A 14188-nucleotide genomic window follows, 5' to 3' on the forward strand; every position below is an offset into this window, starting at 1 on the left:
TGGAGGTTTTCTTTGCCTGCATGCTGTTTCTTGGTGAGACGCCTGCTCTCCAGAAGCCCAGAGGGAGCCCATAGAGATTTTGAACACTCAAATCAGCAGCCCAGGATAGAGGCGGGGCAGGAACCATGGGGCAGGTGATAGGGGACATGGAAAGACCCCAGGGCAGGAGGAGAGAGGGAGTGTCCCCAGGCAGGGGGTGATAGACCTTCACAGGCTCCATGCTGCTCAGGCCACACCTGGGAAAGTAGCTCCTAACTAGAGGCCCTTGATCTCTCAATGACATCAACCAAATGGGGCTTGTCCAGTGGAGGGATGGGGAGAGGTGAGTGGGAAGCCCATGTACTGGGAAGTCTTTAGCCTGGAGCAGTGTCCTGAATTCTAAAGCTTAGCCTCCCAGGTGCTGCCTCCTTGAAGTCAGGGGAGAGACAGGTGGAGTTCTCCGGGGCAGACCTAACACCAAAGTATAGAAACCATCCGGATATTTTGGTTCCATCAAAAGCAATGGTTCCCAAAGTACAGTCTGGAATCTCTGGGGTCCTGAGACCATTCCAGGGGGTCCATAACGTCAAAATTATTTTTACAACACTGAGACATCATTTGCCCTTATCACTCTTAGTGGAATTTTCCAAAGTTGACACATGATAGCTATCATGTGACACATGATAGCACTATCGCTTCAAAAACAATGAAAACAATTAACGCCAAAAAAAATTCATGAACAAAATATCAATTTTCAATAAAGATCAGTATTACTGATTTTTTCTTTTCCTTTTGCCTCAGGCTCCAAGGTGGATTTTTCAAAATACTGCATTAAAATATTTATCGTGATTATTGAGATTTTTGGCACCCTTTAAAGTTTATGCTTATTTAACTCCCTGTGGTCCTGGCTCTAGATATAATCCACATGAACAGAAGCTCTTTGGGGTCTTCAACTTTTAAGGGTATAAAGGGAACTCAAGACGAAAATGTTTGAGAGTCACTGACCAAAGGGACCATGTTCCTTCCGCTCAAACTACCCGACAATGAAAGGGATTATGTTCCAAGGTACTGAGTTTCCAGTACAGGGTGTGTGCAAACAAAGTGATTAAAGCATCAGGTGTGGGGAAAGGAGACAAGTGTCCAGCATCTCTTGTCCAGATGCCTAGGGCAGCTGCCCCTCTGGCTATCCCGTGGCCCCTGGCAGCCAAAGGATCTTCTCATTTTCCCACTTGACACTTCCCAATAGTTTCCCATCACACTCAAAGCGAAAACCGAACTCTTGACTATGGCCTGCAAGGCCCTGTGTGCCCTGATCCCATCTCCCACTCTTAACCCCTAGCTGGCTCCACTGTCACCACACTGGCCTCCTTCCAGTTCCAGACATGTCAAATCCTTTCCCACCTCAAGGCTTTGCACATAATGTTCCCTCTGCCTGGAACACCCTTCTCTTCACTCTTCCTCACAGCCGTTCCTTCATCTTCTTCAGCTTGATGGTCACTTCCTCTAGGGAGCCTTCCCTGACTACCCCAAAAAAATCAGGATTCCTCTAACATCATCTCTCACCCTCTTGTTTGCTCTCTTCACAGATGTCACACCATCTATTTTACCTTTATTGTCAGCATGGATTGTTCTCATCTGTTCTCCCCATGAGACCGTGAGCTCCTCCAGTGCAGGAAGCCTGTCCTGATGTTGGTTACCAGCATCTGACCTGGCATGGAGGAGGTCCTTGAGAAATATTTGTTGAGCAAATAAACAAATTCATTATGAAAGAACAAATGAACAGATTAAATAAGTAAGTGGTGAAAACAGTTGCCTGCTGATGCTTTTGGCACTCACCAGGAAGCCCAAGGCAACACAGATTGCTGGAAACATCAGTAACCAATGCTGAATGGTGTGTGTTAAAGTAATAAATGTTATGTGTTTGCCCCTCAGCATTAATCAAGTGGGAGGAGAGAGAGATCAGCCTGCCTGGAGAAATCAGCTAGAACTTAGATGAGTTGGGGCTTGAATACAAACCTCTAGGCCTTTGCTAAGGCAGTTGCCCCTGTCTGGAATGCCTTCCTATCTTTCTCTGATGATTCATATTCTATTCAGTGTAAGGGCTCAGCTCAAACAGCCCTGCCTCCTAAATCCCTCCTCTGACTCTCCTTGGGTCAGAACGAATCACTCTTTGCTCCGAGTATGCTTTTATTAGGACAACAAACCTTGTCTATTGCACTGATTTGAAAACATTAGCTAATAGAAATGTCCAGACAGCCTAGATGTCATTGTCCCATTTTAGAGACAAGTAAAGGCCCAAGAAGCATTTACATTCCATGGAAGAGGCTCATCCGAGGCAAAATAAACAGATCCGTATTATATGGGGAGTGATAAGAGCTATGGTGAAGATATTGCAGGGGAAGGGGATGAGGGAGGCCTCTCTGAGGGCTCAAATAGATGTGGGTTCAAATTCTAGCTAAGAATATCAGCTAAAATTCAGTTAGCTGTTATTCTAGTTAGCCTTTACTTCCAGGACATCTGCCCCATGGGGGCAGGAACTGTGTCTGTTTATTCACTGCTCTGCTCCCAGCACCTAGAACAGTACCTAGCCCATGGTAGTTGCTCAGAGTATGGTGTAGGGTGAATAAAAATATGCACCAGGCATTATACATGTATTATCTTATTTAATCTCAATGGTCAGCGAAATAGGGTTGGGTACCAACCTATTATTATCATCCCCATTTTATAAATAAAGAAACTGAGGCACAGCAAAGTTAAAGACTAACTTACCCAAGAACACACCGCTAATAAAGGTGGAGCCAGAGACCATGGATTCTACTCTAGTCCGGTCTGCCTTGCATCTTAGCCATTACCCATCATGGCCTTACTCTACTTGCTTGCTGTGTGATCATATTGCCTAACCTCTCTGAACCTCAGTTTCTTTATCTTTTAATATAATACCCACATCACAAGGTTACTGTGAAAGTTCAATTCCTACAGAGCTCTTAGACCCCTGCCTGGCACACAGTAACACCTCAGTTCCAGTGAGCCATTCTCATTTGATATTCCATCAGCTATTATGGAACAAAAGGGCATAGAATGAAACTTTCCAAATGGACAAACCTTCTGTGATTTCTGGAAAGCCTTAGGAAACTTGGTCAGTTATGGAGGTTTCAGAGAAGAAAGGCTTAGGGGGGAAATGTGAAAATGGCGACCCTGCCCAGGCAGGTCGATTTGTAAACTACCTTCGGAGGGATTGCATAGGAGGTAGCATTTATGCTCTCTGCCCCCCAGGCACTGTGCTAAGAGCTCTGTAGTTCCCTTGTTGATTCTCCCCAGACCCATTATACACTTGGCACCACTGAGGCCTGAAGAAGTGAAAGGACTTGCCCAAAGTTCCACAGAGGGTCAGAAACAGAATTGGGACTCAAACTCAAACTCAAGAGAGGGCCCCAAAGCCAGCACCCCCAACCACTGTGATCAGCCAGCAAGGAACAAGGCGGGCCATGAAGACAAGGGCAGGAGGAAGGTTGGAATGTTCCAGAGACCCAGGACGGGGCCACCTGGCTTTTCTGGGCCAGGGCCCCACCCTCTTCTTCTGGCCTTCCTTTCCATCTCCACCCTCCCGGGTTCCTGCCCTGGAACTCCTGCCACACCTGTGCTCTCCCATTGGTTCCCGAGATGGAGGTCAGTGTTCAGGGGTTTATTCACGAGAGCTCTCAGGACTACCTGTGAGACAGCGGGGGAGACAGGACTGCGGGGACAGAAAAGCTGACACATGGTGGAGTTGCGACAGAAATCTCGACTGATCCCACAAGGAGCTCTGGAGTTGAGATGGCCCTTCAGGGTTGCCCCCAGCTGAGGGGTGCAGTTGAGTATTTGTGACACAAATCACCAAATACAAATTTGGTGATTTGTATTACACATCACCAGGGGCCGCCCCCCGGAAAGGATGTGTCCTTGGGCAGGGAAGTTCCCAGCTGGGAGCCATCAGCAGCCAATATTCCCATCAGCCAGAATGGGTGGCTGAGGGGATACGGGCAGAGACCCCAGCGACCACTCCACCTGCCCAATTGTTACGTAACCATGACTGTGATACAGAGGCTCCCGCTGACCAGGCACTGTCTACCTCTCAGGAGCCTCCCTCCATGTGTCATGTGGATTCCCTCATTTCATCCTTGAAGCGGACACTATTATCTCCCACTTTACAGATGTGTTAACTGAAGCTCAGTGAGATGAAGAGCTTGCTCGGAGTTATACGACTGGAAAATGCTGCAGCTGGCACAGCTGGGATTCTACCCCAAGCTGTGGGACCTCAGGATCCTATTTTTGTCCCTTATAAGAACTCCTTCCTTTAATCCAACTCAGCACTGGGTCTCTGGAATCAAAGTTTCTGCCTTCAAGGAACTTATAGTCCAGACAACTGATGTCTTGTAATAAATGTTGTGATGAGATGCAGTCTGAGCGTGGGGGATGGGGGCATCCTGCCCAGGAGGCCAGGGAAGAGAAGCAAGGTCAGCCAGGTGGAGAGGCTCCAGCCACAGGGCGCTCCATGACACAGTCTCTGCCCCTCGGGAATATTTGCTGAGTGAACGAATGCATGAATGGTCAGATGGGTGAATGGATGGCTGCTGGTAGCGCGTGGACTGGAAGATCAGACAGGAGGCAGGGAGACCAGTGAGGCATCTAGAGCAACTGTCCAAGTGGGAGAGAGTGGGCCCTAACCCTGCAAGGAATACGGGGATAGGTAATAAGAGAGATAGGAGGTGGACCCTACAGGATTCTGTGCCCTCGAGCCTCTATCTGCACCATCACTCAAAACCCCACCCATGTTCCCATCACCACGTCCTGCACTGTGCCGGATCCCTTTCCTTTCCTCTCTGCATCGCCAAGTGTTGCCCATTTTCCCCAGCTGTCCCAGCTCTGCTTCCTCTGGGAAGGCTTCCCGACACTGCAGCTCTCCCTCAGTCACCCTGTGGCGACGCTTCCCATTCCCCTCACAGTTTAACCTTCCATTTGTAGAGGCCTGTGTTCAAATCCCAACTCTGCATCACTTGAATGCCAGGCCAATAAGGAACTACTGAATGCCCCTGGGCAGGGGTGGAATAGGAGTGTGGAGCCACACACCCAGCACAGTGGGATCTCTCTGCCCCCGTATCGCCTGCTCGTCAGTCCTCTAGAGGCAGCATCTGAAGGTAGAAGTCAGAGCTTGGAATTTGGACCATTGAAAAGAGGACCATCTCTGGGGATGGTCCCTAAATTCTCATGGAGCAAAAAGCACAACTCTTCGCAGAGGGGCTTGCAAAAGCCCTTCATTAAAAGGTGCCATGAGAGCAAAACCTCTCCAAAGCAAAAGAGTTTGGATCCAATCAGAGCCCTTAGTCCAGGGAACCAGGCCTGTCCGAGTGTACAGCACAAAACCAAATGAAGCCTGAGGAAGAAAAGACACGTTGCCCATGTGAGGGACCCTCATGTCTGTATCTGTATTAGTTGACTCCTTTGGTTGCTAGCAAACTGGCTCACTCAAAAGGGGATCTACTGGACTGGAAAGCCCAGGCATGAGCTCCAGGTGGGAAGGGTCTAACAGTTCCAATGATGTCATCAGGGTGAGTTTCCATTTTTTTGCTCAGCATCCTTTAGAGTTGGCTTCATGCCCAGGTCCCTGTGGAGGCGTGATGGCATTAGGAGTGTCTGCTTGGACCGGTTTGGTCATACACCCTGAACCAATAGCTGTGGCCAAAGAGTGCAACACTCTGATTGGCCAAGGCCTGGGGGATGCCCCACATTACACTGACCAAAGAGCAGGAAGGGGTTCCCTAAACAGAAATCAGAAGAAGGGGGAATGGACTCTGGGGAGGTAAGTAACCAACGTTTACCATAAGGACCTACTATACACTAGGTAGCTGTTGTTTGCTTTGCTATCTATAGATGAGGAAACAGCCTCAGAGAGACGAAGCCACGTTCACAGTTCAGATGGGCCAATGGCAGGCTTCCATCTGGCACCAGAGCCTGAACTCTTAAGGACTCCAGCATCCTGTTCCTAGGCAACATCTGCCAGAACTCGGGCTTGGTGCAGGGTGATCAGGAGGAGGATGACACTCCCAGGAGGCCTTCCTGGACACCCTCTCAGACAGCCTGACACCTGACAGTATTGACTTTAATTAAAACCACACTGAGAGCAAACCCGTCTGGGACTATCTGGGGGGATAGAAGAGCTGGGAGGCAGCAGCCACGGCCTGTGTATATGACCTTGGACTCGCCAGGCTTGGAGGAAGAAAAGGCTCCATCCTCACAGGGTTCTGTGGGGTTATTCTGAATAATGGTAAGTAACATTTTTTGAGCACCTTTTTCGTGGCAGGCACAATTCTAGATCCTTTGCATGTCTTAACTTCTATAATCTTTTCAGCAACTCTGTGAAGTTGGTGCTGTTATTAATTCCCATTGTTGAATTATGGAAACTGAGTCACCATGTGGCCTCAGCTTGGAGGAAGTGCTCAGTAAGTGCCACTGTTTATTGTTTGAGCATGAGGCCTACATATAGCAGCTGCTCAAAAATAATGTTGGCATGAAATTGTCTAAGGTCACTAAGTCTGTAAAAGCAGAGCTCAGATTCAATCCCAAGTCTGATAGCCAACAAAGTAATACTTTTCACTATGTACTTTTCACCATGTGACATAAAGGCTGCGGGGAATGGAATGAATGATTTGCTCATCTCTATTTTAGTCTAAGGCACAAAATTAATGCCAGTTAGATCTTGGATCACCCTGCCTTGGAAGGACAGATAGATGGGTGTGTGTGTAGACGGATGAAGGGATAGACAGAGGATTGAATGGATGGGGAGTAGATGAGTGGGTAGGTAGAAGGACGGATGGAAAAGGTGGAAGGTTGCATGGATGCTGGATTATTGGCTGGGTGGAAGAGTAACTTGGTAGATGGTTAGGTGGAAGGATGGACGTGTGAATAGGTGGGCAGATACTTGAATTCCTGGGTGGGTAAATGAATGGGTAAGTGGAAGGACAGATGGAAGGCCAAGTAGGTAGCTAGATAGGAAGACAAATAGAATAATCGTGACAAAAGCATAGGTGAGTGTCTCTGGCCTCCGGGCTACCTCTTCCTGGCTGCCTTTTCCAGTGGAAAATTGAAAATCATGGGCCCTGAGAAGACATTTCCCTGTGTGGTCTGTTAATAGAGGCCCAGAAAGGCCAGCTGAGGCTGAAAGCTCACCCCCCACCAGGACCCTGTCATTAGCCACGCTCCCCTACCCTGCCCTTGGGTGAAAGTATGAGCTGGTGGCCACTGAGGGTCTGGGCCCAGCCAGGCCCCTCATTAAGCCTTATTAAGCCTGTAGACGGGGAGGAAGAAGGGGAGGAGACCTTTCTGCCAAAGGTCAGCTGTTGGAAAAAGAAGGTACAGATGGACTCTGGGAGTGGTCGTCTACTCTCAAGCCCTGAGGAATGTGGAAGTTTGCCTGACCCAACTTGCTCCACCCCAGTCTTGCAGGCTGGGAAACCAAGGCCCAGACAGGAGAGAAGAAGGGCACACACAGAAGTCAGCACAGACTCAGACTCAAACCCAAGCCTCTTGACTCACAGACCACAGCCTAGCCTTTCCTTGAAATCTGCAGCCTCAAGATTGACATTGGAGAAGGAAAAGAATTAACATGAACGGGGCCCCTACATAGGCTGAGCCCTGGGGACAAGCATTTTCTGCCCTTGAAGTCACTGGTTTCCTCATGTCCCCACTGGTAAAATGGAAATTATTTGTCCTTTCATTGATTCAACACCTATTTACTAAATATCTACTATGGACAAAGCACTGATCGAGGTGCTAGGAATATGGCATTAACTAGCTAAACAAGGTTTTCACCCTAGAGCTTACCTTCTAGAAGGGGATAGAAACAAAAAACTAGCAGGTAAATAAAATGTACTATGAAGAAAATCAAATAGGGATATGAGATGTATGGTAATGGAAGGGACATTCTTTGGGTGGGATGATTGGGGCGGGAGTGCCTCTCTGAGAAGGTGACCGTGGCCAAGGTAGTCAATTGTCCATCAAATCCATGCTCCCCTTTGTGGGTATATGGCTGGAGCTGACAAGTGCTTCCCAAGCAGGGGCAATGTTTCCCAGCCCTCTCTGAGCATCCAGGTGTGGCCATGTGACCAGCTCTTGCCAATGGGATGGGAGTGCCACTTCTAAAGCTAGGCTTTCAGAAGTGGGTGAGCTTCCTTCATGCTCTTTCTTTTCCCCTGGTGGAGTGCAAGTGACAGCAAGGATGGAAGATCCTGGATCCCTGCATCACCACGTGGAGGAGAGCGAACCTACTGCATCGGCACATCCATTACATGAGTGAGAGACACACTTCTGCTGCGTTTGAGCCATTGCACGTTCCAGGGCCTTTTTGTTTCAGCACTTTAGCAGAGTTGAGGCATACCATGATGTTTGAACTGAGACCTGAAAGACATGTGATGAGCTGGGTTAGGGCATCGCAGACAGAGGAAATGGAAAGTGAAAAGGCCTCAAGGCAGGACTGAGGAACAGTGGCATATCAGAGGAACAGAAAGGATACCAGTGTGGCCAGAATGAATGGCACGAAAGGTGAGACACACAGACAGGGCCTCAGTCAGGAGTCCAGACTTTAGGGGAGGCCACTGTGGGTTGGGCCACAAGCAGGGGAAAAAATACAGACTGATTCACATTGTGTAAAGGTCCCTCCAGCTGCTGTGCAGAGATGAGCCGGAGGAGGTGGGAGTGGATGTGGGACCAGGAAGAGCTGGTGCAGTCATCCTGGCAGGAGGTGGTGGTGGCCTGCATGAGGCTAGGGGGTAATAGGGAGTAAAGTGAATCAGTTCAGGGTATATTTTGGAGAACTTGCTGACGGGTTGTTTGTGGAGGGCAGGAGAAACTAAATGAGCCAAACAAAATCTAATGCAGGAGCCAATACATATTAATAGACAGTTTGGGGGTATCTTTCCAGCCCATAACTGGAGAACCTCCCACCAATGGAAACTCTGCTTAGCTCACAACCTGGGCCCTCCCCTGTTGCTGAATGGACCAGGAATGGGCTCCTGATTGGAGCTCAGCCAATCAGATCATCCTGGCTGTCAGAGGTGAGGCTGAAGTGGGAATGGGACCAGGTCCAGGGCTCTCTCCTTGATAGAGACCCCAAGGAGATGGGCCTAGAAGCAGAGGAAGAATGAGTCCTCCCAGGGTCATTCACCCACCCCTTAGGAGAGGAAGCTTGTATCTGCAATTGGAGTCAATCCCCCTCAACCACAGCTGGAATCGCCACCAGCCAAGCAAGGAGAGGCCTCCTGGATGGCAGGGCAGGAGTGGGTCTCCCAGGGCAGAGGACAGATGAGGCGGGCTAGACCCTGTGCCCCAGGCTGGGAGGCCTGACCACTGGGTCTGTCCATGTGTGACCTCCCCATCTGTCAGGTGGCTGAGTGGGGTAGATTGTGCTTTCCAAAAACGGCCACATTTTCATTCCCATGCTCTTCAAGAACCTTGGCACTCTCTTTCATCAAGAGGGGAGCCTATTTCACCTACCCTGGGTCCTGGGCAGAACTTGAGACTGACATTGAACACAATGCAGCAGAGGTGACACTGTGGAGCTTTCAAGGCTGGGATAGCAAAGATGAGACAGCTTCACTCTGGCTCTGTCTTGGGACACACCCTTGGAACCCAGTTTCCACGTTGTAAGGAAGCCCAGGCTCCAGGGAGAAGTCAGATATAGATGATCAGGCTAACAGCCCAGCAAGGTTAAGTGTGCAGGTCCTGGAGTCTAACTGGGTTCAAATCCATGACCCTCAGGAGTTCTTTCACCTCATTTCTTCATCCGTAAAATGAGGATGACAATAATAGCACCTCCCTCCAATTGTTTTGTCAGGATCACATGAGTTAATCAATTTAAGCACTTAGAACAATGCCAGGTAAGGTGAGCTAGTTATAAAGTGGTATCAACAGCTGCAGAGTCCTCCACCAGTGCATGAGCTTGGCACATGGTAGGTACTCAGTAAATGGAAGGGACCTTTCTTCGATTTCTCTTACTCTGTATCATGGATCACCACCCAGCATGGTATTTATCTGCTTACTGGATTGTTGTCCCTGTCCTCCACCAGCATGTGAGCACCATGAGGGCAGGGATTCTCTTTTATTCTCTGCTTCATCCCCAGAGCCCAGAACAGTGGCTAGCACATAGTAGGTGCTCAATAAATTTTTGTTAAATGAATGCATTTCTATTCTAGTTCTTAGTTCCATGCTTAGCAAGTACTCAATAGATGCTGATCCTCATCACCCCTACCACCTTCTCCATCCTGCCAGCCCCGTTTCAACCTGCTCCAGGAAACCCTCCTGGGCTTTGCAGCATCCACCGATCACCCTGTGGCCCTAGGGTCTTAGCTGCCTGAGGCCAAGTTCCCCACTGGCCACCTGAGCCCACCTCGCACATGCTTCACCTTCCTGTTGAGCAAACACTCATCGTGTTTCCCCAGCCCTCCTGCCTGGCATGTGTGTCATGCCAGGACTTGGGGACCAGAACCAGCCCAGAGAGGAACCCCTACTTCCCTGTCCACCTCTAATCCCAGCCCAGACACACTCCTGTCCCCAGACAGACCACAGAGATTTTCCACATTGCTGAGGGCCCCGTGGTCATATGCCACCAGGCCCTCCCCTCTGCCACCCCTCCTGGCTGCAAGAACTGCAGTCCCAGGGGAGCCATAGCCATCCCCCATGCATGACTCCAACATCTGTAATACTCTCCCTTCTCCTCGTAGACCTCCTCCTCCAAATTCCTCCCACTTCATTATTAGTATATATAAAAACTTTTAAAAATTAAGCTGTCTTATCATTTTCCATAGTAGCTGACAGCCGGCTCCCATATGCCTGGGAGTGAGACCATTCCTCCTGTGCTCCCGTCTGCTTTTCCAAAATAACTAACACCAAAAAAAACCCCAGTTGTCAAAAACCCTCAGCCTTGGAGCCTCCACAGCCCTGTCTCCTCGGGGTCCCATCTGGCTGGTGTGGCCTGAGTCAGAAGTAAAGGGTGGTGGTTCTCTTATGTCCCCAGCAAGCACAGAGCTCAGGCCTGGGCTGATAATGGTTCAAATCCCATCATCATCACTCACATTTTTCCTTTGTCTGTTTTGTCTAGCCCAGGCACAGAAAAGGAAAAGGTACGAATTCTAGAGCAAACAGATCTGAATTCAAACTCCAGTTCTGTCATTTACCAGCTGTGCAACCTTGGGCCAGTCACTTAACCTCTCTGAGCCTCAGTTTCCTCAACTGTAAAATGGCAGAAACAAGAGCACCAACTTCTCAGTGCTGTGAAGAGGTGTCAGGAACACCATGAACAATATCCAGTGAGCCCTGCTGCATGCCAGGCATTGAGCCAGGCCCCTCCCTTCATCCTCTCATTTAATCTACACTACAACCAGCTTTACAGAGAACAGAGGGCCTAAGAGTTTGGGAATCTCCCCTGAGGACAAGCAGCAGGGAGGTAGAGGAGTTGGATTCTAACCTAGGTTTCCTGACCCCAGCCTCCACATGTTCAGGACCCATCCTGGTGCTGGCCTTCTAGAAGTAATCTGTAAGTGCTGGCCTCCCTCCCACTCAGGCGTCACCTTGGTCTTTCATTCTCTCTTGGCCTTGAACCTGGGCACCAGGAATTGGCAGCTCTGCTGTGTCTGCCCCCACTACCCCCACCCCCTCATTGCTAGCCTGTGGGCATGAGGAGGTAGGAAGGGGCCTGTGGCCCATGCATGGCTGACTCAGGCGGGCCCTGCTCCACTCTGGTTGCTCATCAGAATCACCTGGGGCACCTGTGTTCCATCCCTGGGGTTGAAGAAACAGAGGTTCTGGACTGAATTTGAACGGAATGTGAGGTCCCAAGCCAGAAGGAGATACATTATTTTTCTAGACCTCAAACTTGAAGACTATTTTTGTTTTTGCTTAATTGACTTTTTTTGCAAACTAATTTTTTTCTTTACCAAAAAAAGGTGAGTCAGTTCATAATAGAAGTCCCCAATATATCTCCTAGAATTTCCCGAATAGAGCTTGGTTAAAATAGCCAGCCCTTCTTAGAATATTTATATTGACATTGATATGCCATAGAGACTTTTTTTTTCCCCATTACGCGGGCCTCTCACTGTTGTGGCCTCTCCCGTTGCGGGGCACATGCTCCGGACGCGCAGGCTCAGCGGCCATGGCTCACGGGCCCAGCCGCTCCGCGGCATGTGGGATCCTCCCGGACCGGGGCACGAACCCGTGTCCCCTGCATCGGCAGGCGGACTCTCAACCACTGCGCCACCAGGGAAGCCCCATGGAGACTTCTAATACTTCCTCTACACCCTTGATCCAAACCCCAGTGGTTTTAGTTCTCTATGTTAAGTATTCTTTGTGAGCCACGCACTTTCCTTATACAATAATTTCTCATCCTTCCTACAGCCCTTTGAGGGTGGTATCATTTATCTCCATTTTAAAGATGAGGAAATTGAGGCTCAAAGTGGTTAAATGATCTGTAAGAACCGTGAGCTGGATTTGAACCCAAGTTCCAGCTGCAGAGCCATGTTAGCGTTAACAGGGCCTCCACATGATTCTCCAGGAAGCCCCTGGCCCCACCAAGAAACAACCCCTTCCCACAGCCCTGACCCATAGTCCACGAACCTCCCTCCTTAGACCAGACTGGCCTCTGCCCTGAGAGGCAGCATCAGGTCCAGCAGCCCGGGCTCAAATCCCAGCTCAGCCTCTTACTAACCGTGACCAAGGGGATAAGTCCTTTACCTCCTCAGCTTCTATAGTCCTCCTGTGTTCAGTAGAAATACTATCCCTCACTTTTAGGGCTATTGTATGGCATGAACAATCACGTACCTAAAGTGCTAGCCCAGAGTAGCTAGAATTCTTACTTGACTTCTAAGTCCGTAAATGGGGTGTGTAGAATAGGTGCTTGAGAATTACTCATTGATAGTGAAAGGAAGACTTAGAACAACAAAAATAAGGGACTAGAAATATTACAAGATGCTGGCAATAGATCCCTCTGGGAATGAGATTATGGGTGATTTTGTTGTCATCTTTGTGATTTTTCCCCCCAAACTCTCAGCTTGAAGAATATTACACCATGTTTCCCTAATTCTATGACATTGTAAACTGTGAGATGTACCACCAACTTAACAGCATTTTTTCAGAGGAAAAAAGGAAATCTGACCATATGTTATTGTAAGACTTCTCCCAATTTTAGAAAAGTTAAAATCTATGGGGCAAGGTGTCTTAGAGTCAAGGAAATATGTTTGTAATCAAGTAATCAAGGTGGTGGTCTGCAGGGGAGAATGAGATTTATTTATTTATTCATTTTTGATTTTGCATTTTTATTTTATTTATTTATTATTGAGGCATAGTTGATTTACAATATTGTATTAGTTTCAGGTGTGCAGCAAAGTGATTCAGAATAAATAATAAATATATATATACACACATATATATTCTTTTTCAGATTCTTTTCCATTATAGGTTATTACAAGATCATGAATATAGTTCCCTGTGCTGTACAGTAAGTCCTTGCTGTTTATTTTATATACAGTACCTTGTAACTGTTAATCCCATACTCCTAATTTATCCCTCCCCCCACCTTTTCCTTTGGTAACCATAGGTTTGTTTTCTATGTCTGTGAGCCTGTTTCTGCTTTGCAAATAAGTTCATTTGTATTAGATAAAATTTATTTTTTTAAAAAAGACGAGCATACAATGAAAGTTTCATCGCTTTCTAGAACCCTGGAACATCAGTTTAACCCTGCTGCGCACACCTGAATGACCTGGGGCACTTGAAAGTAAATACGGTATCCAGGGTGGCCCAGGTCCTAATAACCCAGCATCTCTGGGCTGGGACCTGGGGGTCTGGGTTTTAAGCTGACCGGGAAGATGCTGGGAACTGTGTTGGAAACAAACCTCCTCCTCCACTTTGTCTCCGTCTTACAGATGAGAAGTCTGAGGTCCCCGAGGCAGGTCACTAGGACCGTCCTGCTTGAGTGGTATAAGCAGCAATCTCCTCCTTCAGCCCAAGGGTCTTTCTCACCCTCAGCCCCAGCCCTTCTCCTCCTCCCTGCTCTGTCCGCCTGGAGCTGTTTCTTCCCTTTCTCCCTAAGGGAGTGTCCCCTGTTCTTCATTAAGAAGTCTCTGGGTACTTCCACTTCCTTTCCCCCCACCCCCCCTCCTAATTGGAAGTCAGGTGCAGAGAGTTAAGT

The sequence above is a fragment of the Physeter macrocephalus genome, chromosome 14 (assembly GCF_002837175.3).
Source record: "Physeter macrocephalus isolate SW-GA chromosome 14, ASM283717v5, whole genome shotgun sequence".
Taxonomy (NCBI): domain Eukaryota; kingdom Metazoa; phylum Chordata; class Mammalia; order Artiodactyla; family Physeteridae; genus Physeter; species Physeter macrocephalus.